Consider the following 22,237-nt stretch of genomic DNA (forward strand, 5'->3'; position numbering starts at 1 on the left):
ACCTATGCGGACGATTTACGAACTATCCGTTTATGTCAGTAGATGGTCCTCGTTGTTACAAAAAACTTTTCCGAAGACACCAAATACCCGAAACGCTTCGTTACCGAGTTATTAATTTTGTCCCGCCAGATTGCGTCCCTGGCCCATAGTGCATTGTCTTAGATTCGACTCGAATCTGTCTCAGATTCCTCTCGATCCTGTTGCTCATTCGAATCGAATCGTTTTCAGAATGGACTCGAATCTGCTTCAGATACGGCTTCAATCTTTTTCAGATCATGTTTCAATTTATCTTAGATTTGGCTTGAATCTCTCTCAAATTCGACTCAAATCTGCTTCAGATAAAGCTCGAGAACCTGTCTCGGATTCGACCTATCTGTCTCAAATTCAGCTCAAAACTGTCTTCGGGTTGTTTCAAATCTGCCTCATTCTGTTCGGCTCGGCTCTGTTTCAGATCCAACTCTAAAATGTTTCAGTTTCAAGTAGTATTTGTCTAAGATACTGCTAGAATCTCTCTCAGATTCTGCTTAAATCTGTCTCAAATTCGGCTCGAATCTGTTTCAAATTTTACTCGAATTGATTCTAGATTCAGTTCAAATGTGTTCCACATTTTGCTCGAATCTGCCTCCTGGTCGAAAATGTCTCACATTAAGCTAGAATCTCAGATTCGACTCGAATTTGTCTCAGATTCTTGAATCTGTCAGATTATGCTTGAATATGTGAAAAAAAAAAAAAATAAGAACGTTCGTCAAAAAACCTTAACCAGTGAGATGGTTGAGTTTTTTTTTATTAAAATCTTGTATTTCATTCGATACGTTGAAACCTTGTAATCAATTCGATCTTGTAGGAATTTGTAAATATATGTGAGAATGTTGATATTTATATGACTCATAATTCAATGAAGATCCCTCTGAAATACCAGGGCTCAAAATTATACAGATTCTTACCAAAATCACAAGAATTCTCATCGGAATCCAGTAGATAGTTTCCGACATTTGTAAGGTTTATCCTAGAACTATAGTTTCCCTCTGATGATCCCATTGGAATTGTAAAGCGACGAAATTTCAAAGGTTTTACAAGAATTTTGAAGAATAACATCACAATTTAAAAGATTAGAAATGGAATGAAGTTACACTTTTCCCCGAAATGGACTATGCTAGGAAATACGGGATATTCAGGGAATGGGCGTTCGGGGAAAAGTAGCATTTTAATTTAAAAAAAATTATCAGGATAATCATCGATATGAATGGGAAGTAAAATGTTTTGAACACATTTTTTTAATGCTTTGTTTATATATGACGCAATATAATAAGTTAGTTAGCTTAAAAACGCTTTTCCCCGATATCACAAATTCTACCCCCAAAAACGCTACGTCATTTATGCATGACTCCGTGCAGGAGAGATTTTCGCAATGGACTGATTTCGAACGAGACGATGCTGATGATGTTGATGCAGGGCACTAGACTAGACCCAGAACCAAAGGCAAGCGCCAGTTCAGTTTATTTTTGACCGTCGTTTCGTTCGGACGCGCGAACTCGAAGCTTATCAGTGTGTAGTGTGGAAGTAAGTGCGGTTCATATAAAAGGCGGGATGGGATGCTGCGAAAGGGGGTGATGGGAGTTTAGTGCATCTGAACTTGACCTGGCCGCGTGCGATGCGATCGGATGCAATTTTGTGGCTGGGTTTTGGATGTATGTGTTTGGAGGGGAGGAACGCAGTGCGAAGATTTGGGATTTTAAGATTTAGGGAAGTGATAAACCGAGACACAGGAAACCAGGAAAACGATGCAATCAATCTAGTAGCCTAACGTGTGAAAAATAAAAAAGAAATGATACAGAAGACATCGAAGAAGGCGTCTAGATTAAACAAACGAATGAAATTTGAAATCGTAGTGAGCGTTGGAATTTCGCGGCTATGAAGAAGATCGTGCTTGAAACCGTGCTCGAAGAGCTGTAAAGTGTGATTTTCTGTGCTGATAATAGCGAGCAAAATGTACAATCTCATAGCTTCTGCTTTCTGCCGGCTTTCACTCTGCCTCTCGAAGCGTGAATTTCGTAAACAAGTGTTTGAGCGATGAATTAATTCAATCGCCTCGAAGCATTCGACGGAAGATACGAGAATTTCACCAATCAGGAATAATTAGTGGTTGAAGTAGGCGTGCTGAGAGGGTGTCGAGCAAGCTGCAGGCAATTGTATTGTAGATTACAGTAAATCTCGTGACATGCAACATCACTTCGAAATCCGTAGCTATATGGGGAGAAGGGGTCGCTCGGGGGTTCAGGAGTGTTTGGGATTAGACGTTATCAATAGTGTTCTCGCTCACGGTCGCTGATGTAGCGAGGAGATTTGTTCCTATTCCAGCGGGATTTGCGACCTGACCTCGGCTGTGTGACGCATCTCCATTTTCTGGCTCATGCTTGAGGTTGTTATTCAAACAAGAATTATCGGAGCAATCTAATCCGAAAAAAATGCGTCGAATTTAGAAGACTGATTCAAAACTTTTATTTTAAGTACTATATCTACCTTTTATTTTAAGTACTAAGTACCTAGTATCATTTCAAACATTTTTTATATTCAGGGGTTATGTGTTAGGCTACACTTCATTTTAATTTGGTAAATCTAAATTAAGCTTTTATTATCATTATCACAACATATTACTTTTCATTGGCCGAAGCAGATTAGAATTTTTACAGGTGAGTTGATTTCTCCTGCTTATAAGAGAAAAAATAAAATGCTTTCAAATAATTTAACGAAACTCAACCCTTTCTATATGTAAAGCATTAATCGTGGCAACAAGAAGATTTTAATGATTTTTGTCTAATATTATTAATAATTTTATTTGAGAAATTCATTGAGAAATATTTCGAAGAGCACTCATCAAATAAGATTCTGCCGTTGGAATTACCCTTCGGATTATTCCATGAGCGACTGGCATTAAGGTCAGCAATGAAAAAACAATTGGCTTATTGCGATTAAAATTTTCACAAGTCAGTTTGGAGCAAATTAACTTGCTGCCAAGTGCATTGAAAAGGCTAATAAGCAGCTATGAAAGTATATTTACCAAGCTGTGTTTAAACAGAAACACTCATAGTTACAAAAATTTTGGTTTCAAATGACGAAAAATAAATGAAATTTATACGCTTATGAATGATGATAGCAACTCCATCATATGCCCCATCAAGTTGATCATTACGATAACAAAATTTGGATCTCTTTTGAGTTTGGATCCAGGTTTCAAATAAGTTTCAGTAATTACTACTATATGTATGTTATTAGCTGTCAGAAAATTAAACAGCTCGTCCTCTTCACCATTCAAAGAATGAGCACTTCATTTCAAAATGTTTAAAAAAATATTTCGATCCACTAGAGAAACGTGATCCAATAACAATTTTATTAGTTAATTGTCTTCAGTGCATGAAATGAAATATTGTTTCTTTCATCGATAGCATGTGATGACTGTCCCGATCGAGTTCATTACAATCTTACCGGAATCCGACCGGCCGGCTTCGCCGTTGTTGTTGGCCACAAGTGTCAAGAACAAGGCCCATGATTGATTGAACCGACGATGACCACGACGGGGGGCTCATCAGAAATATCATCAAGAGCTTCTCCGGAGGGGATTGAAACCAACTGGCACGCTTTTGCTACTTGGATACCGGGGCACGTGATTCCAGTTGGCAGCTGCTTCAGATGATTGATTAACTGGATGCAGTTCTAAACGGGAGTGATTCAATTGGAGCGTAATGGAGTTCAATTGATTTACGTCGTCTGTCTGCATCTCTGCAATGATTCTGTTGTTTCGAAGTAACGATTGACCACAGATAAACAGACACTTAGAACGATTTTCTTTAAAAAATATCGCCCATACTATACCATCAACATCTGGTGGCCATGTTGCTTGAAACACGATTATGACCAGCAGGAGGCGCTAGTGCTAACCCGGCCAGACCGAAGAAACAAGATTATAACAGAATGTGTTCCCCTGATATGATTTTTTTTATCACCAGTTGTTATAAAACATGTACCGTTAGTAGTTAAAATAACAAAAATTCCAACAAAATTTGAACCTAATTAAACTAAAATATAACAAACCCTGTTACAATTATATCAAAATTTTTACAGAATGTGTTGCAAGGATGTTACAAAATAACAAAATTATTGCAAACTATATTACTGTTTATGACATCGGAAGTTATTTACAGCATACTGTTAAATGCGATGTCAAAAATATAACAAATGCTGTTATGAATATGTTACTAAAAATATAACAAGTTGAGAACAAAGCCATCTTGATAACAAAATTTTATCAAATTCTGTTATTTTTAAATGCTGCTGATAGGAATGTGTTATAATTTTGTTTGTGGTTCTGGTCAGGAAACGTCGAACACGAACGAAAACGTTTGCGTGCGTGTACGAAATATGGAACACAGAAAATTCGTAATGATCGTTTGAAGCGTGGTCGATGGAAATCCCGTTAGTGTTACGTCTGTTTGTCTGTGAATTGACCTTCAATGGTGTTTGTACATACTGAGGTTCAAGTTTTAGTCTATTAGGGGTTGTTGGCAGGCAGTTTGAAGCTTGCAACTCAATCGCGTAAACAAACTGATTACTGATTCGGTATACTACAAACATGTGTATCTATATGTTTGTCAGTTCAATAATCGTGAAATGATTCAGACAGTTGCTTATTCATACAGTCAACAACAATATTTATGTGTATCGGAGGATTTTTCCAAAGGGAAAAATGTAATGGGAAACTTATAGAATTTTCGATAGAAAATATTAGTTTTTTGTTTGGAATAGAATTTCATAGATCATCTTCTGCTACGCTACAAAAAAAAAAAAAAATAAAATAAGGGCCATACATTTGCATGAATCTATTTCAGTTATATGCCAATTTGTGTTGGTTTTCTGGATCAGTTACCGATACCGAGGGCTAGTCTTCTGATCCACAACTGTAACCAGTGCACAGTGGTTTCCCCAAAGGTCATAAATCCAAATATTTAACTTCAACGAAATTATGATATTTGTTCAACTCTCGCGTTCAGTATCATAAGGGCGTAGCTGCAATGATCGATTTCTCTGAAGCCAATTACTCAGCCCTCCGACTTTCTTCGACTGCTGTTTATGATTCAATAGAAAGTATTCATCGTCCTTCGTCGTTCTGCATCGTGAAAGGTTGCGAAAATCGATTATATTTCGTGTACTACTCCAGAGAATAATACTATGTTAAATACTTATGAAACAAGGTTCCATAATCATTTTTGCTGAATTATTGCTTTTACGTTTCGATAAGGGTCACTTTAGCGAAACGAGTTGAGTGAATCATAAAAATCAAAATATTTTCAACATTTTCATAACCCTGTCTGAAGTATTTACGATGCTTCACCAGTACGTTATCAATGACACTTAATATGATTTTAATCGATCTCTTCGAAAAGTAAAATTAAAAAAAAGAAGAAGATTTTGTTTGGAAACTAGAGCAATGGTATACAGCCCTATTTCAATAAACTCGAAATTCTAGAAACATTCACTAAGCCGGATAAAAAATTTTCCCCTCCTGATCCCTTCATGCATTCTTCTATAAAAGTTGCCTGTATAGTCACATTATATTTTGCACATAAATGCAGCTGCGACCGCTAGCAACCAGATTGGTGGTAACCACCTAAGTGACGGGTTCCGGGTAATTTGGCCGAACGTCATTTGGCCGAATGCCGTTTGGCCGAACGCCATTTGGCCGAAATTGAAAACAATAGTCAACTATAGTTAGTATGCATTTGTAATGAATTTCAAAGCTGGATTTCAAAGAGCTAATTCAGCTTATTCTTAAAGAAGGATAAATCATCATTGATTTATAAATGAGAGCAATTCTCGCTGAAACCAGGCCGCCATCGGCACCCATCGTTAGAATTCCAATTTTATGTCACTGATCGCTAGCTTTCGATAAAACTTAAGGGTGAAAGGGGAAATAAACAAATTTTTTTTACCATATGCTTTTTTGTCATCGAATGAAGTTTATAAATTGTGCGTTGGGACATTAGTAAGTTTTGTGGTAATATCTGTAGTTTTAACGTAAAACATTTCCAAAAGTGCATTAATTTAGAATGGAAATCTTAAATTTTTAAGCAAAAAAAATCCTTGATTTTCTGAATCATAAAGTATTGTTTTTACTAACACCCAACATGCATGTGAAAAATAGCGAAATTGAAAGGTGAGAAGCAGGCTTTGTTCTAATGTGGACGTAATGCCGAAACTCAGGTGAATCATTTTGAGTTTGGAAAATCTGGTGGCCATCTTGGATTTCGACGCCATCTTAGTTTTTAGCAGTAGAATGATTTTTTACCATCTCAGCGCTCTTCATGTTTAATTAATTAAAGATCTCCGTTAAAAAACAAACAGATTCTTTATTTCTTATCTTATTTTAGCTGTTCAACAGATTGTTCATTTCTATCAATGGTTTTAGACCAAATAAATGAAAGAATTAATGCTATTTTTCAACTCGCAGATATGCAGAACAATCATTCAGGTGGCAAATAAGCGTTAAAAAATTCTACTTGTTAATTTATTTTTGAAGCTTAGGGGCTGGCTCTATTTCAGTAGGGACGTAACGTCAGGAAAAAGAAGAACAAGAAGAATAGTAAGTGTAACGGTGGCATTAAAATTCAACATGTTGAGTGTTATCAAGGTGAAAACTCATTCTACTACTTAAAACCAAGATGGCGTCAAAATCCAAGATGGCCGCCAGATTTTTTCACTCAAAATAATACTCCTATTCTTCATCTGACTCGAAAAATACACCAACTATTGAAAACTTGTATCTTTGTTGTACCAAAAATGATGTTTGCATTGATTGCACTCGCCATATACGTCAAAATCGTGGAACATGCTTTAGAAAATCGTTCATTTCATAGGGTAAATACCATTGCACACCTAGTTTCTGTAGCCTATCTTACGCAATTTTTCCTCAGCTTTCTGATGGTGATCTCAGAATTCAAAACGAGCGGTGCGCTAATGGTGAAAAAACGATTTTTCTAACAAAATTCAAGATGGCGGCCAAATTCAAAATGGCCGCCGGATTTTTTTTAACTTCAAATGAAAGCTATATCCTTTCTCTATACGATGCCATTAAGTTTGGTATGTGTTCCAAGGGAAATATGAGACATATCACGTGAAGAAATACCCAAGATTTATCAAAAAATGGGCTTTTTTGCAAACTGTTTAGCTAGCTGGCGTACGAGGGGTCCACCAATTTGAGAAAACAAAAAGGACCACCCTTAAGTTTTATCGAAAGCTAGCGATCAGAGACATAAAATTGGAATTCTAACGATGGGTGCCGATGGCGGCCTGGTTTCAGCGAGAATTGCTCTGAGTTGTTTAGTGTTAGTTCAAGAAACAGTCATTGCTGAAAGAAGTCATTGCTAATTCCTAAATGTAAGCAATTTTTCACTTCTCTGCTAGCGGTAATAGCTGCCAGCATTGCGTTTGTAGTCAGCTTTTTACAGTAACTAAAACGGTTCAAGACTAATTCTTTCTTTTGCAGGATTGGTTTGCAGGATTCGATCCCTCGAATGGTACTAAGAATACTATACCGTAATTCTAGTAATCACATGTTTTGGCTTTTTCTTTCCTCAACGCATATACCTACAGTGAGCTTCTTTGATGTATGTGTTAACCGAGTCGCCCGGTTTACTGCTATACGCAAGCAATGGTGTAGAGCTGGGAGGGAGAAACCAATACAAAATTTCTGTACGTCAAAGTGAGCCGGGATTCGGCTGTCACGAATTGTCACTGTGAGCCCAGATCTCAAACATTGGACTAACACAGAAAAAGCGCGTAACTGATAAAACACATTTTCGCATTTCATCAAAAGTGACAAAAATCGAATTAAAATCAATTCATGCACACAATGCAAGTAATGTCACGTGAGCACCTTTCAGTCTGATTGAATATAAAGCATTGAAAAACGCATCGTTCTACTTTTTCCAGTGAAAATGGATATTTAGTGCATAGAAAATTGTGGTCCTTTTTCCATGTTTGTCAGGAAAGATCAAAAGTACACAACAAAAGAAAACTAGCGATTTTCCCCAAGCCTGCCTTGATTGTTGTTGGTAAGCTGGAGTTATCTTGAAGTTCAAACAAACGTTGTTCTGTATTTCATGTGTAGTATCTGTGCCTCCCTCCCAGGTGTAGAGTTCATTTCACACGTTGCAATCTTAACCTTGCATGGGAATGACGTCTTGCCTAAGTTAACCCTTAATTTTAATAACTTTCAGAAATACTTCTCTTTTGAAAAAATTGCCTATAATCACAAGAAAAAAAAATATCTTACTAAACGCGACGGGTTCGGGTCGGGTTCGGGTTTAAAAATTTAAAATATTTCGGGTTCGGGTACGGGTCGGGTTTGAAAGCTACACAAAAATCAGATACGGGTCGGGTTCGGGCTTGAAAAAAGTCGGGTTTGGGTCGGATTTGGTGAGCATTGTGAACAGATAGATAATCTGAAAGCTTCCCAATGCATCAGAAACGATGAATTTACCATCATTTTAAACTCGGGTTCTATTCGGGTTTTTCTTAAAAAACTTTTTCGGGTCTCGGGTCGGGTTCGGGCTTGAACAGTGAAAATTTTGCGGGTTCGGGTCAGGGCCGGGTTTGCTTTTTATTTTTTTCTCGGGTTCGGGTCGGGTCCGGGTTTGAAGAAATAAAATAAGTCGGGTACGGGTCGGGTTTGGGTTTGAAAAATGTGAAACCCGACCATCTATACTAAATTATTTCCAATTTTAATGAAACCAGTCTAACTCGAAAGAATAGCCTATGTTCAACTGCATGAAAATTTCAGTATCTAAACCAAAGAGGCTCACCGTCATACTTGTTTACCTGCATTAAGTTGTATGGAATTGGCAACATCATAGAAAACAGACATGGAAAACAGTGAAAAGTGATCAATTTCACCCGAAATTACGGTAAATGCTTTGAAAATTAAACGATTTTGATCGTTAGAAGAACAGTTTAAAATGATGCACCAAGAAAAGCCTATATTTTAAACCAGTCCCTCTATCTACGGACGGGTTTTCATAAGCGTGATTTTTTTAAGTTTGAAACCAAACCAATTATATGCGGCGGGTATACCAGTTCAGTATGGATGTAGTTACATGAAAGATATTGAATTTTGAATAAAATTTCATTATTTTTGAGAAAAAGCATACACCGCAATAATAGGACAATGAAAATAGCTTTTTGCCTAGTATTGCGGTATGTGTAAATCACATTAAAAAATTCGTCATTTTAAATGTAATTTCTGGAAAAATAGTCATTTTAAATGTAATTTCTGGAAACATTAACCGTCCAGTCGTCGCACGGTTTGCCACCGTCAGAACCACCACGCTGCAGTTGTGAACGAAAAGCGAGGTTTTTTCGACACTGTTGTACAAAATACAACAGCGCGACGACTGGAGTGTTAATTATATTATTAGTATACTATTTCGTGACATAATTTTGTGTCATTTAAATATTTATTTAGTCAAACAAAATATTTCTGTTTATCTTTACCCTGTAGTTGCTCTTATTTACAAATATATTTCAAATAAACACAATGTTTTACCGAAAAATCACGTAACTGATTGAAACCAGAACACATGCCAAAAATGCGTTGAAAAACTAAGTAACAAGATGATCGTAAGGGAGCAATCTTATAAAATTGCATTGGATTGGTGAAAACTAGTGAAAAATATGTTTAAAAGTATCAAAGTTGTGGTTATACTTAAGTCAAACAAATAATTTCTCATATAGCAACTAGTGGTCTCAGATGGAAGAACCTATCTTCATTAACATTGTCCAGCTACGCTTAGCTTAGCTTAGCTTAGCTTAGACTGACTACACATATCAATGGTTGCTATTCCGTGATTGACCGAAGTCAGTGAAAATGCACAAAGAACCAACTAGAAGTTCGGCTGGGATTGGCCATAATCTTCTTCAGTGTGCATAATTCAGTGCCTCTATTTATACAGGGTCAATAACGGCGCCGGCCACGTCCTTGCAGTCAGGTGGGATTGGGGGATGGAATGTTAGTGTGTAACCTTTGCTTTTTGGAGACCGTGTTTGCCTCTGCATCTCCACAAAGGTTACTGGGAGGGATGTTTGTTAATGGGGAGGATCGTTGGGTCATAGGATTCACTTTGATAAGCGATTAGACCATGATAAACAATGATTTGTGAGATATATACATGCTTATACGTAAATATAATATTTTCATTTGATATGAACAATTTCTATGTAGAGGAAAATTATGCCGACACTTGAGGTGACGAACCATTCAAAGTTTGTTGAACAAATACCTAAATGTAACATTCCTACAGCTGTCAGGACGAAAGCATGTGTTATTATATTTTACTCATTTGAAAAGAAACAAAAAACTCGATTGGTTGGAACATCATAGAACACTCTTATTCTTATGCCGACACTTACAGTGGCGAACCATCCAAAGTTTGTTGAATAAAGTGAACCTTTCGCAAGTCTACACTTGTAGTGTCGAACCATTCAAAGTTTTTTTAATTACAAAAATAAAGGTATATAAGAGGTGTTCTGAAAAAAAAATGTTAAACATAAATAAATCATGAATCAGAGTTTGTGTCGACACTCACAGTGACGAACCATCCATAGTTTGTTGAAAAATCATATTTACATCCCACCATTGTAACGATTGAATGTGCAGTCATACATATTTTATAGATTAGAAATAGTAGCATGAAACGAGCTCACCAATTGATCGGTTATCCTTGACTGAGCAGCCACAATCCACTTTCGGCTTCACTCGTTTGCTCGGCTATAAAAAAGCACTCAGGAAAAAAAAAATAAGCGCGCGACCCAAAAAGAATAAATAAAAACTGTTCGGGCTTTCTTGACGCACTGCCCAGGAGCAAGCGTCAAGGTCGAAGGATCAAACAGAACTAACCGATCGCGGCACTTTTTCAGTTACTCCAACCGAACTCACCGATCACGCCACTTTTTCACTTACTAGACCAACGCGCGACATGTTTGATCCTGCCCTCGTCGCTCGCCCCGGCAAAAGCAAGTGTCAAGGTCGAAAGATCAAACAGAACTCTTCATTAACATTGTCCAGCTACGACAGAAAAATAAACGAAACCGGCAGTAAATTATTCGATTCTGTTGATTTGTTGTCGAATTGTGAAATAAAGTAATGGATTAGTTTTTTTTATAGATACACTCCCGTGCAAAAGTTTGATACACTCACCCGCTAAAAACATACAAAAGTGTTCTGTCCATATCTCTGTGATTACACGTCCAATTGAAACTCGTTAAGCCGCATTCGAAAGGCAAAGAGTTATTCTTACTTCGTATGTATTTTTCTAAAAACATTTTTTGAACATTGTTTACTAAATTTTTACTTAAAGTTGTGACATTTTTCAAAAAACACTCTGAAAAATCATCTCAGCATTGGGTCGACCAAAATTTTGAATCAAAGTGTCATTAGAATCGTAATCTTATATTCTTTGAAGAGACCCCACGAAATTTTGGCGGAAAAATCTGGAAAGTATTCAAAATCAATGAAACAGTCAGTCAAGTCATCGTTCAAAAGTTTGGGTTCACCAGAGCCACACGCACATCATTTTTGTCAATATCTCTGCCATTTTTCAACCGATTTTAATAGTTCAAAGGTTTTTCGAGCGCAAATAATGGCGCGTACATGATTGGTTTGAGATTTTACAGATTTAAGTAAGTTCAGGTGTACCCAAACGTTTGCACGATACACCATACTGAGGGGTGAACCCAAACTTTTGCGCTAAATATATCTAAATCTTTAGAGCAAAAATTTATTCCAATTGCGAAACTCAAAAGAAGAAATAATATTTGAGAGAAGGGTGAATTCTAGATAAATAATGAAACACTATTGTCAATAATTTTCCTAATATGCTTTCGTTTATTTAAAAGTGTATGATTGTTGAATAAAGTGTCATTTTGTATCAGAGGATTCCAAAATAAGCCTTCTGTCGTCAGAAAGATTCAATAGAATCGTAAAAACGAATGTAGGGTAGATGTACCAATAGTGGAGGTACTAAGCACTATTGAACTTCATTTAACCGCCTAAATTCAAGAAGCACAATTAATGTACATGTTAATGCTGTAACGGGAAGTAACGACCATTGAATTAATGAGAAAAAATATTTCATCGTAGTAATCCACGGCATGTCAGTGAAAAATAATACTTCCACTATTGGTACACTGTTCCTTTAGTTGTGGTATATTTTTAATTAGTGTTCCTATAGTTGCGGGATCCGTGGTTTTCTTATGGGATCCTCCACTATAGGAGCACTTTACCGCAACTATTGGTACAAGCGAGAACAGTTTTAGCAATTTTAGTGATATTTCATCAGTTTTAAAGCAATCTGAACGATGTTTTCAACTATTCCGTGTATCAACAAGCCAATACGTCGATTGGTTGTGTCAGTTCTGTGGATAATGTAATGAAATTAGTGAAAACGGCACTACCACAACTATAGGAACACCCACAACTAAGGGAACACTTACCCTATCTTTAGAAATCCTTGGTTTCAGACTAAACGACTATTATGCCAAACGACCATTATGCCAAACAACTTTATGCCAAATGACCATTATGCCAAACGACTTTATGCCAAATTACCTTCCACCGTACTGAATTCGACTTCCTTTAAACATTTTTTAACTTTACTCAAAAAATCCATTAGAAATATTACGATTATCCAATATATGAGCTACCGTATGATAGAACTAGCTTGCTTAGAAAACTTGAGTTTGAAACTTCCTTGTTTTGTCTGTCTTATAGATGACATTAACTAAAAGAAGGACGTTTTAAGCTATGGGTCTCATAATTATGCACATTTCATCGCCCTTTTTTGTCTATAGTCTATGGTGTATCGATGTTTCTAGTGTTCGCTGCGTTGTTTTCCGGTGTTTGGTATGCTGATTGAAAAACAAATTCTTAAAGATTCCTCCGCGAAATCTTCCAATGCACCTTCCTTAAAATTCACCAGGATTTTTCCATCGATTTCTCCAGAAGATCTTTCAGGATTTCCTCCGCTAGAAATGGTATTCCACTGAAAGTTTCTGCAGGCATTCTGCAATAAATTTATACGAGGTGTACGGATATATTCCACTGTTCCTTTTTTATTTAACGAGATATTTGTCTGGTGAATTCTCTAGGAAATCATCAAGCATATTTATTCACATATCTTCCAAGAAATGCCTAATAAAATTTTCCCACGATTTTTATAATTCTTCTTCTTTTTCTTTTAGGCATCACGTCCTCACTGGGATAGAGCCTGCTTCTCAGCGTAGAGTTCATATGAGCACTTCCACAGTTATTAACTAAGAGCTTTCTTTGCCAAATTTGCCATTTACGCATTGGTATATCGTGTGGCAAGTACGATGATACTGTATGCCCAGAAAAGCCAAGGAAATTCCCATTACGAAAAGATCCAGTATCGATCGGGAATCGAGCCCAGGCACCTTCAGCATGGCTTTGCTTTGTAGCCGCGGACTCTAACCACTCGGCTAAGGAAGGCCCATTTTTGGATAAATATCCTTCCTTTAAATTTTGACAATTTCTGTTTTTATTTTTCTCAAGTCAAAATCGCATGCAAAATCAAAACAGTGCACATATTTGCTTATTCATGTTTGGTCATCCAGTGTTGCCAAACAGATATATATAGTTGCAGATGTAAAATTTTTTTGTTCAACATATTGATGGAAGATTGTTCATTTTTTTGGAACATTGTCGACAGGTTTTGGAGCATCTTTATGAATATTTATGATAAAATTCTGTATCATAAATATATCCATTAGAGTGATGCAAATTTTGAAATGTTTGCTCCCCTATACTTAAACGATTTGAATTGTGGTAAATAGCATCTTCCCAAAGTTTGAAGTGATTCGGAAGAAATTTTACTGTGCACACGCCATTTGAAGTTTATATGGAGATTACTATGGAAAACGCCAATCTTTTGTGTTCAGCCTTCTATCTCTGCGTCATAATATTTTATGCAAAAGTGAACAAATTCTTCTAATGTGAAATCCTCCCAGCTACAACTTTGCCGAAGACCACATTTTGATTGGACCTCAGGATAAATTGTTATTCATCATCATAAAGTTGGTTTGCCTGTGGTATGCTTCACCAACTGTTCGGCAGGCAACAGTGGTGCTCCTGGCGGGAAGAATAGATCAAAGTAATCCAGGCTACTATGTTCTACAGCAAAAAAGCAGTGTTGCTCTGAAAGTAATTGAATGATCATCTCAGCATGATACAGACTTTGTTATCAAATATAACAAATTATCCTTACGTCCCATCGAAATGTGGTCTTCGGCAAAGTTATAGCTGGGAAGTTTTTACGTGGGATGAGAGTGTTCACTTTTCCATAGATTATTATGACGAGCAGTTAGAGGACTGAACACAAAAGGTTTGCCTTTTCCATAGTAATTTCCATACAAACTTCAAATGGCGTGTGCACAGTCAAATTTCTTCCGAATCACTTCAAATTTTGGGAGAATCATTTTCATCATAATTGACATCGTATAGGCATAGGGGAGCAAAAACTTCAAAATTTGCATCAGTCTAATATCCATACCATAAACATACAGATAAAATACCATAAACGTAATAGATATAATTATGTTATTACTATTGAGCAAATGTATTACTATGGGCACATGTTCATTTATTAATGGTGCATTTATACATTTTGTTATTTTAATCAAAAAATTCTGGCTTTATCAGTGCAATTCAGTTTATGGAACGTCACTATTCGCCGGTTTTGCGGTAAAAGAAAGTGTTGACACCGTGATAACCACTACATCATCCTATAGTGCTGCATAAATTTCCCTAATTTCCTTACTTATTCGCTATTGTTTACATTTAGATCTATTTGAAACTGGGCTATTGAACTAAATTCACCTAGGGTAATAGACAGACAGACTCTCATGATGTGTTGCGCGTCATGATTGTTACTTAGAGCGATGCGTGAAAGATACTCTCAATTTTCTCAGAATTTAACCCTTATCCCTTGGCTCTGCTCATAAGTATGTGCTACACTGAAGCTGCGTTGCTTGAAATGTATACAAATTCCATTTACGTACTATTATGTAAATGAAACTTTTCGTGGAGACCTTGGTATAATGTGACATATTTTGTTAAAAAAGATTCGTTACACATTTTCTTGTAAATTCAAGTAAAATGCTATCCCAATATGAACGTAAGATATCTTGATTATATCATCACCATAGCAACATCACGCTTCCTAGAAACCACGAGTTTTTCGGTACTCAAACTCATTCCGGCGATGGATGGATCCTGTGCTTTACATGATACGCTCCGGCACGTACACAATAAAGCGTCATAATGTTTCTGCCGTATTCCAAGCCCCTAAACCCCTCAATTCCATGCTCTTTTGCCTGTTCACTGATTGAAGTATCTGGGGTGATATGCGTCACCGAAGCAAGATGGTTTTTCGGGGTTCCTATGAAAATTTTGGGAAAAAATTGAACATTTTTAATGGGTTCTATTTTTAAAAATCTTATGTTGAAGAAAGATCTATCCCTATTGCTTCGCACATATCCCAAAAATTGGATTCGTTTTGCCACAAAAGTACATTTTACCCCCGATTCCCTTACAATTTACCCCTCTGATCGAGAGAGAGAGAGAGAAAGAGAGAGGGTAAGAAATTTTTCTATTAGCTCATCTTGCTTCAATTATGTCACCCGTCAGAAAAGTTTGCCCCTTCTCGTCTCCCGACGCGGTTCGGTGGCAATGGCATGCTTTTGATAAGCTTATTTCGCAGCAACAACGAGTAAAACAAAACAACGGCAACGAAAGAAAAAAAAAAAATGGGAGAAAAATTATTGCAAGCGACATCTTTTTCTCCATACTTTTGTGCGAAATGGGGGTGTGTCACGATACGCACCATCTGGAAATTGATTGCGAGATTTTTTCTTTTCAAAGAAGACAAGTTTTTCGAGATTTTGTTGAATAGTTTTGGTTACAGTCGTTTTGTTTTACATAATATCCACGGCGCGAGTGATGTGCAGTAAAGCTGACGTAATATTACAGATTGACACATATATTGAGTTATTTGGTAATCCGATTCACATGTATTTTTTAATTCATTTACTCAATACGGTTGGTAAAAATGGATATATTTTGAAACAAATCCACGTGCTAGGGTAGGATTTGAACCCACGACTCTTATATGCTAGACGAGTGCTTTATTAACTAGGCTACTGAACCACTTGGTGGCCCAATAGCTCAGAAGATTACGTTCCGAATTTAAATGACAACAGATCAAGCAGACACTTGTCATAACTAGTGATCTTTTATATGAGAGTTTCGCGGAAGTAAAATGTAATGATTTGGCAACAGACCAGCAGTGCTGAGTTTGCTCGGCGTCGAGAATAATATTGTAACACGGACATGACTTTCTAATTGCTAAAAAGTGTATTTTGTTCCGTAATAGATCTTTGAGCTACATTTCCAAACTAATAAACAGCAGAAAAAATCACTAACTAAATATCGCATTGACAAACATTCAAAAAAGGTAAATATTTCATATTTTTTGCTCTACGTAAAACAACTTTCACCGAAATAATTTCAAGCGGATTACATTACTCCTCAGGAAAAGTTCAAAACAAACATAACGCATGTTCGTATGGCTCACGCTTTGACAGCTCTCGCTGCTCGATTGGCTCACACTTTGACAGAACTGTCAGCTTCCGCGTATCTCTCTTATATGAACGATCACTAGTCATAACTGATATCCATCCATCTCTATCTCATCTGTATACACTGCTCGGAAGCTTGGTTGGTAAAGCACTCGTTTAGCATACAAGAGTCGTGGGTTCGAATCCAACCTGAGCACGTGATTTTTTTCATAATCAATATTACAATGTATTTTTTGCTGTGTATACTCCCGTGCAAAAAATTATGGTCATTGTTTTAAATAGTTTTCAGTTTGTAAAGTGGTCTTTAAGGATTATGGGATCACGTTTCTAATGCCGTACTGGTTCAAAAATTAGATTGATCCCATGCTGAGAAAATTGGTCATGTTTCTCCAGTTTAAATTTTTAAAAAATGCCACAACTTCAAGTTAAAGCTTTTTTTTCGTTAAAATACCTACAAACTAAAATCAACTCATTGTCATAGAAAGTTTTAATTAGACGTATCATCCCAGATATATGGACAAAACAATTTTGAATATTTTTTAGGGTAGAACCAAAATACTTCAAATATGTGATATATTTGAGATTAATCATAAACATCTTATTACTAGATTTGAATTTGTTTCGTAAAAGTGTTCTTATATCTCATATATGGATTAATAGTCAAATTTGTCCCGAAATAAGCGCTTCATCCCACGTGCACCATGTAACAGGGCCCTTCATAAATAATGAAGCCCTGTACGGCGCAGCCAAGTGACGGGAAATTTCTTCTAGCGACAGCTTAAGAACTCATAAATTAGATCAACCACTTTCGTTATGGAGCGGTTTTACGAGCGGGAAAACTCTTGTCTTTTTTTCAGTAGCTTTCCCTCGTCGGTGGAAAGACCGGCATAAATCAACGCGAAGCATCCTCGGTAGTCGTTAAACATACACGGAGATAAAAAGTCATGTGTTTTTGAGCAACCTAATTAGAGGTAAGCAGGGACCTAGGGGGTGCGGACTCGAACATTTGGATCGTTCCAATTGAACACAATCTTTTCCACGAGTGCTAACCGTTGTTTGTTTGTTTGTCTCGCAGGAAACCACATTCAAAGTTCACACTTAAATTACTTCACACAAAGCTTCATCAGTTCAATGCAAGCAATTAACCTAATAAATTGCCTTAATCAGAAAGTTTCTGGCTGTATGTTAGTAAGAAACATGTTGTAGAACAGTTGTAAAAGACTAATGCATAATTTGGAACATACATATCTTTTCTTTAAAAACTGGTAGTCATTATGTTACATTATTTAACATTTTTTAGCGTGACGAAATCATGGCCGTACATTTCTAGGCATACTCAGATCATTTTTATGGAAAATTTGGTTTGACAGCAGCCTGGCTTTTTGTTGATTTTCAATTCGCATCCCCCAGGCTATCCATGGAAACGTGAAGAATAAATTGAGATGAAGTAGTCAGGGTCAAAATAAGTACCATTTCTATAGTTAATTTGGACCCTAATAATCAAGTGTGACAGATCGCAGTATACTTATTCCAAAATTCTAGATATTATTCAAAATGTCATGAGCCATGTCATTTCGGATGAATATAGAGGACTCGGAAATCTTAATAATTCTTTGGTATTTCTGTCAAGGCGTAAGAGTTGTACTGACGGTAATTTACAAGCATTGTTTATATTTATCTTTGCAGCTCTAACACCTTTCTCCTCAAAAAAATTTTACCGTGTAGACGCGATTCCAGATACATTGGCGAGCGTACTTTTTGCCTGTAATGCGGATAAAGACTTCATGCGGCAGACACCCTTGGTGGGAAAATTTGGGCGTTACCGTAAATCGAAAAGTTTGCGGTAAATTTATCCAGACCGGAAAACTTTAGTCTGTTTTTTTTTTTTTGTTTTTGAGTTCTGAACCATCTTTGTTTCATTAATAAGTAGATAACATTTTGAATGGGCACTTTGTTCTAGTTACCTCACTCAAAGAAACTCACTTGCATAATCCGATTTTGGTTTTCAATTTGATTAAAATTTCAGGAGTTCCATTACCTCAGTTTGATTTGGAAAGACGTTTCTCATTCATTGGATATGCTCAAATTCTCCAATTGGCGATAACGTGCCTCTTATTACTGAAAGTATCTTTTTTAAAGATACTTTCAGTAATTATTTAAAAATCAATTAAAAATTAATCTTGACAAAACTTTTTAGATTGTTCCATGAATAACTGTATGATTTCCCACAAGACGTTCTCCGAAGATGCGAAAAAGCCATTCTGGAGGAAATCTTAAAGGAATAAGTAACATGTGGGCTAATGGCATAAAAATTTCAAACCGACCGTGTTCGAGCATAGGTCCTTTTTTTTGAAATTTGCTTCACTGTTTTTTAAAGCTATATGAGTGTTAGAAAAAAAATGGAGCATTGTGGATGAAATAATTCTAGAATATCTGAGGATATATAGCTCACCTTTAGCACTTTTTGTACCAAGAGTGAACAAACCAATGATTTATGATAAGTAAGAGTAAACTAGATGATTACAAAATGTATAAATAACTTTGATTTATTATGAGGCATTATGTATTTCAGAAATGTTAGTCATGAACCGTTATTTGGCTACATAAGGTCTCCTATATAAGATTGGATATTGCTTACAGATCATTTAACTTTTTTCAAAGGCACAAAATCATAAAATCCTATCCATTTGAAAAGGTTAAATAAAGTCGAAACGTCAGACATAGGAGCAACAAATTCTTTCCGAAATAAAGCTTTGCGTAGTAAAACTTGTTAAATAAAATTTAGTAGTTGAATAGCTACTTTAGTGCTCGTCCTTATGTACTACTGATATTCTAACAGTATTTCATTTTTTTATTTGTGAAATGAGTGATAGAGCGAGGATGTTGTTCATATTATTTATAGTCAGCGTAGGCATCCAGTCATTCAAATCAACCAATCCATATAGATATGAGTCTTTAAAACCAACCCTTAATCACATGAAATCAGATCTTTCGTGTCTTTATCGCATTTCGAAAACAGCACCAGACATAAATAAGCTCGTTGGCGTTGAAAAACACAATGCACATCCGGATTCCGGAAGCACACTTCATTACCCACTATATAGGTGCTCGTGTTTTGCTATCAAAATGCATTATCATCCCCATCATCGTTAACATAAATTGAAATCGAAGACATTGTTTCCGGTGGCGCGCAATCAACGTTCACAACGACGACTAACAATTCGCTGGTAATGGCGCAATAGCGCGAAATGCCACAACGGCTATAATTTCGCATGCTAATGTGAAACGCAGTATGCCATGGATGATGAGTTAATGGTTTTCTGTTTCAAGGGTCACTTCAGTTAATTGTTTTAAATTAATGGCTGACTTTGTGTCCGGGCGAATCTGACTTCAAGTTGGCCATGAAAAGTTCCATTCGGACAGAATTCCATCTCAATAAAACTTGTTTTTTCTCCATCCAGTACTATTTTTGTTTTACGAGATAACCAATAAACCCGAAAACAATCCCAACGAAAGCCAGAAAGTGGAAACCAATTTTCCTCGCCCGTGGTCAGCTGACGTGAAAGCCCCAAAGTTATTCAATTTCTCGTTCAATAAATATTATTCTTGGTATCCTGTTTTTCGTCTTGTATAGCCCCGGCACTACTACTGCCGGAAACCATCACAGTCACTTGAACCTTCCTCAACGGGACTTGTTGTGCATGCTTGGTTTGCCGTTTCCCAATGGCGAAGAAGGAATCATCATCAGAACACCCCATAATAGGTACAGATTCCGACTAAGCGAACATAAAAGTTGATTGCATGGCCATCTCCCTCACGCTTTCTTTGGTTCGTTCTGTCTCGCTCTAAATCGACTGCTCTTGAAATCTTTGTAAGGAACGTAGACGTTGGCAGAAAATAAGGGAACATTATACTAGAGGTCCCAATGTAGAAATCGAGTTTATTCGATTTACAAATTTCGAAATCTTTGACTCCCATATATTTTTCCCAATATAAAAAAATGAATTATTCTTTGTAGTACTTTCATTGGTCAGACCTCTTTTTCTCGAGAGTGGACTCCACTTGGTTTTTGAAGATTTGTCATAAGGTTTGAAAAACACAAGGAAATTGGTTCACATTTCCAAATTTTTGAGTAAGGTCGGTTTATTAAGTTGCTTTGGTCTATGATGTTCAAATACTTAGAATCGAAAAAAGAGACAGAAAAAGTCAGTCCAAAACCGAAAACGTCAGTGCTTCGACAGCAACGGATAACAAGACAAAGGTGTTTGTTCATCCATAAAATGAGGTTGTCCTACCGCAGACATCTACCCATCCTTATAGTAGGCGGCAGTGAAAACAGAAGATAAGGGTTGCTGCCTCGACGACTGACTGTGGCTGTCATCTGCATTGTATTCGGCAGTCAAATTGCGGAAGGCAGAACGAGCCACTTGATGCGGGAGTAGGGAAAATCTATGCAAATTGGACCGTCGTGTCGGTGCATTTCTGGATCTAGATTTCTTCAATGGAAGCCATATCTCATGCAGGATTCAATAAGCCTATTTCTAAATTCTGCATCGAACAGTAACACCTCCATTAGTCGGTATTGAGGCGATCATTGACTCATAAAAATATCATGTTTTGAAACTTTGTTTTCAGGGGTTGATGATAGTAATAACAAAATAAAAATATTCTTTTCGTTTTTTATGGTTCCATAATTGAATACAAACCTTGTAACATTGACTGATTGAAGATGTAATATTTAAAATTCTAGTTGATTACAGGTCAAGTATTTTAGAAGTTTGCTAGTAGATTATCCTTTATGATTCCAGAAATAAGCTAAGAAGCTTGAGACACTGGATGAAAGCTTTTCTATTTTTAGTTTGAAGTCCCTATTATAAGTTTTTTTTACAGGAAATCGCTAATCGCAGCTAATCGTTTCGACTGCTTTGAAGAGTCAACGCAGGAGTTCCTTCAGAGATTCCTGTAGGAACTTTTCCAGTAATTGTATAAGGCACTAAATATTCACATGCATAATTTTCTCCAAGATAGTCTCCATATATGTCATAGAGGAATCCTTAAGAATCCAAGAACTCATCGGTTCATTATTTCCACAGCACACAAAATTAACAAGGCAGGCTCTTAACTAGTGTAAACATCAAATTTGATTGTAAACATGTGACGTCATTCCTTTCGTGCCATGTATCATCCGGACCACTAGATCATTTGTTTTTACAAATTTGTTCGAGGTTGATAGGAATTACGTCGTCAAGTAGCTGTCAGTTTTCGGAATACATAACCTTCTTAATATTGCAAACCGTGATTATTTCGAAATCGTGAGAAGATGCATATGAATTTCAAATACAGCCTACTTTGTATTCTAGGTAGAATGATCAAATTAATTTCTGGGAATATTTATGTGCCAGACGGCGCCTATGGAGTTGGCCTACGGCCCTACGAGCTTCTGAATTCTTGGAGAATTTTCGGAAGGTATTTTACATGTTATTTTTGGACAACTACGTAATAATAAATTATTATTATCAATATCATTATCTTCATT

The 22,237-nt window shown here is 36.6% G+C and overlaps 1 protein-coding gene across 3 annotated transcripts in view; it reads left to right on the plus strand.

Moving 5' to 3' along the window:
- Nucleotides 1–1,461: 1,461 nt before the first annotated feature.
- The window catches only part of LOC5569731 (spondin-1), a 136,829-nt gene continuing 116,053 nt past the window's right edge, over nucleotides 1,462–22,237 (plus strand). Inside the window, exon 1 of one of the 3 annotated variants that reach the window (XM_021853052.1) lies at nucleotides 1,462–1,560. The gene's annotated coding sequence lies outside the window, so the exon portion shown is untranslated. The remainder of the gene's footprint in view (nucleotides 1,561–22,237) is intronic. The other 2 variants (XM_001652905.2, XM_021853053.1) reach the window with 2 other exon arrangements.

This window comes from Aedes aegypti, chromosome 3 (assembly GCF_002204515.2).
Source record: "Aedes aegypti strain LVP_AGWG chromosome 3, AaegL5.0 Primary Assembly, whole genome shotgun sequence".
Lineage (NCBI taxonomy): Eukaryota > Metazoa > Arthropoda > Insecta > Diptera > Culicidae > Aedes > Aedes aegypti.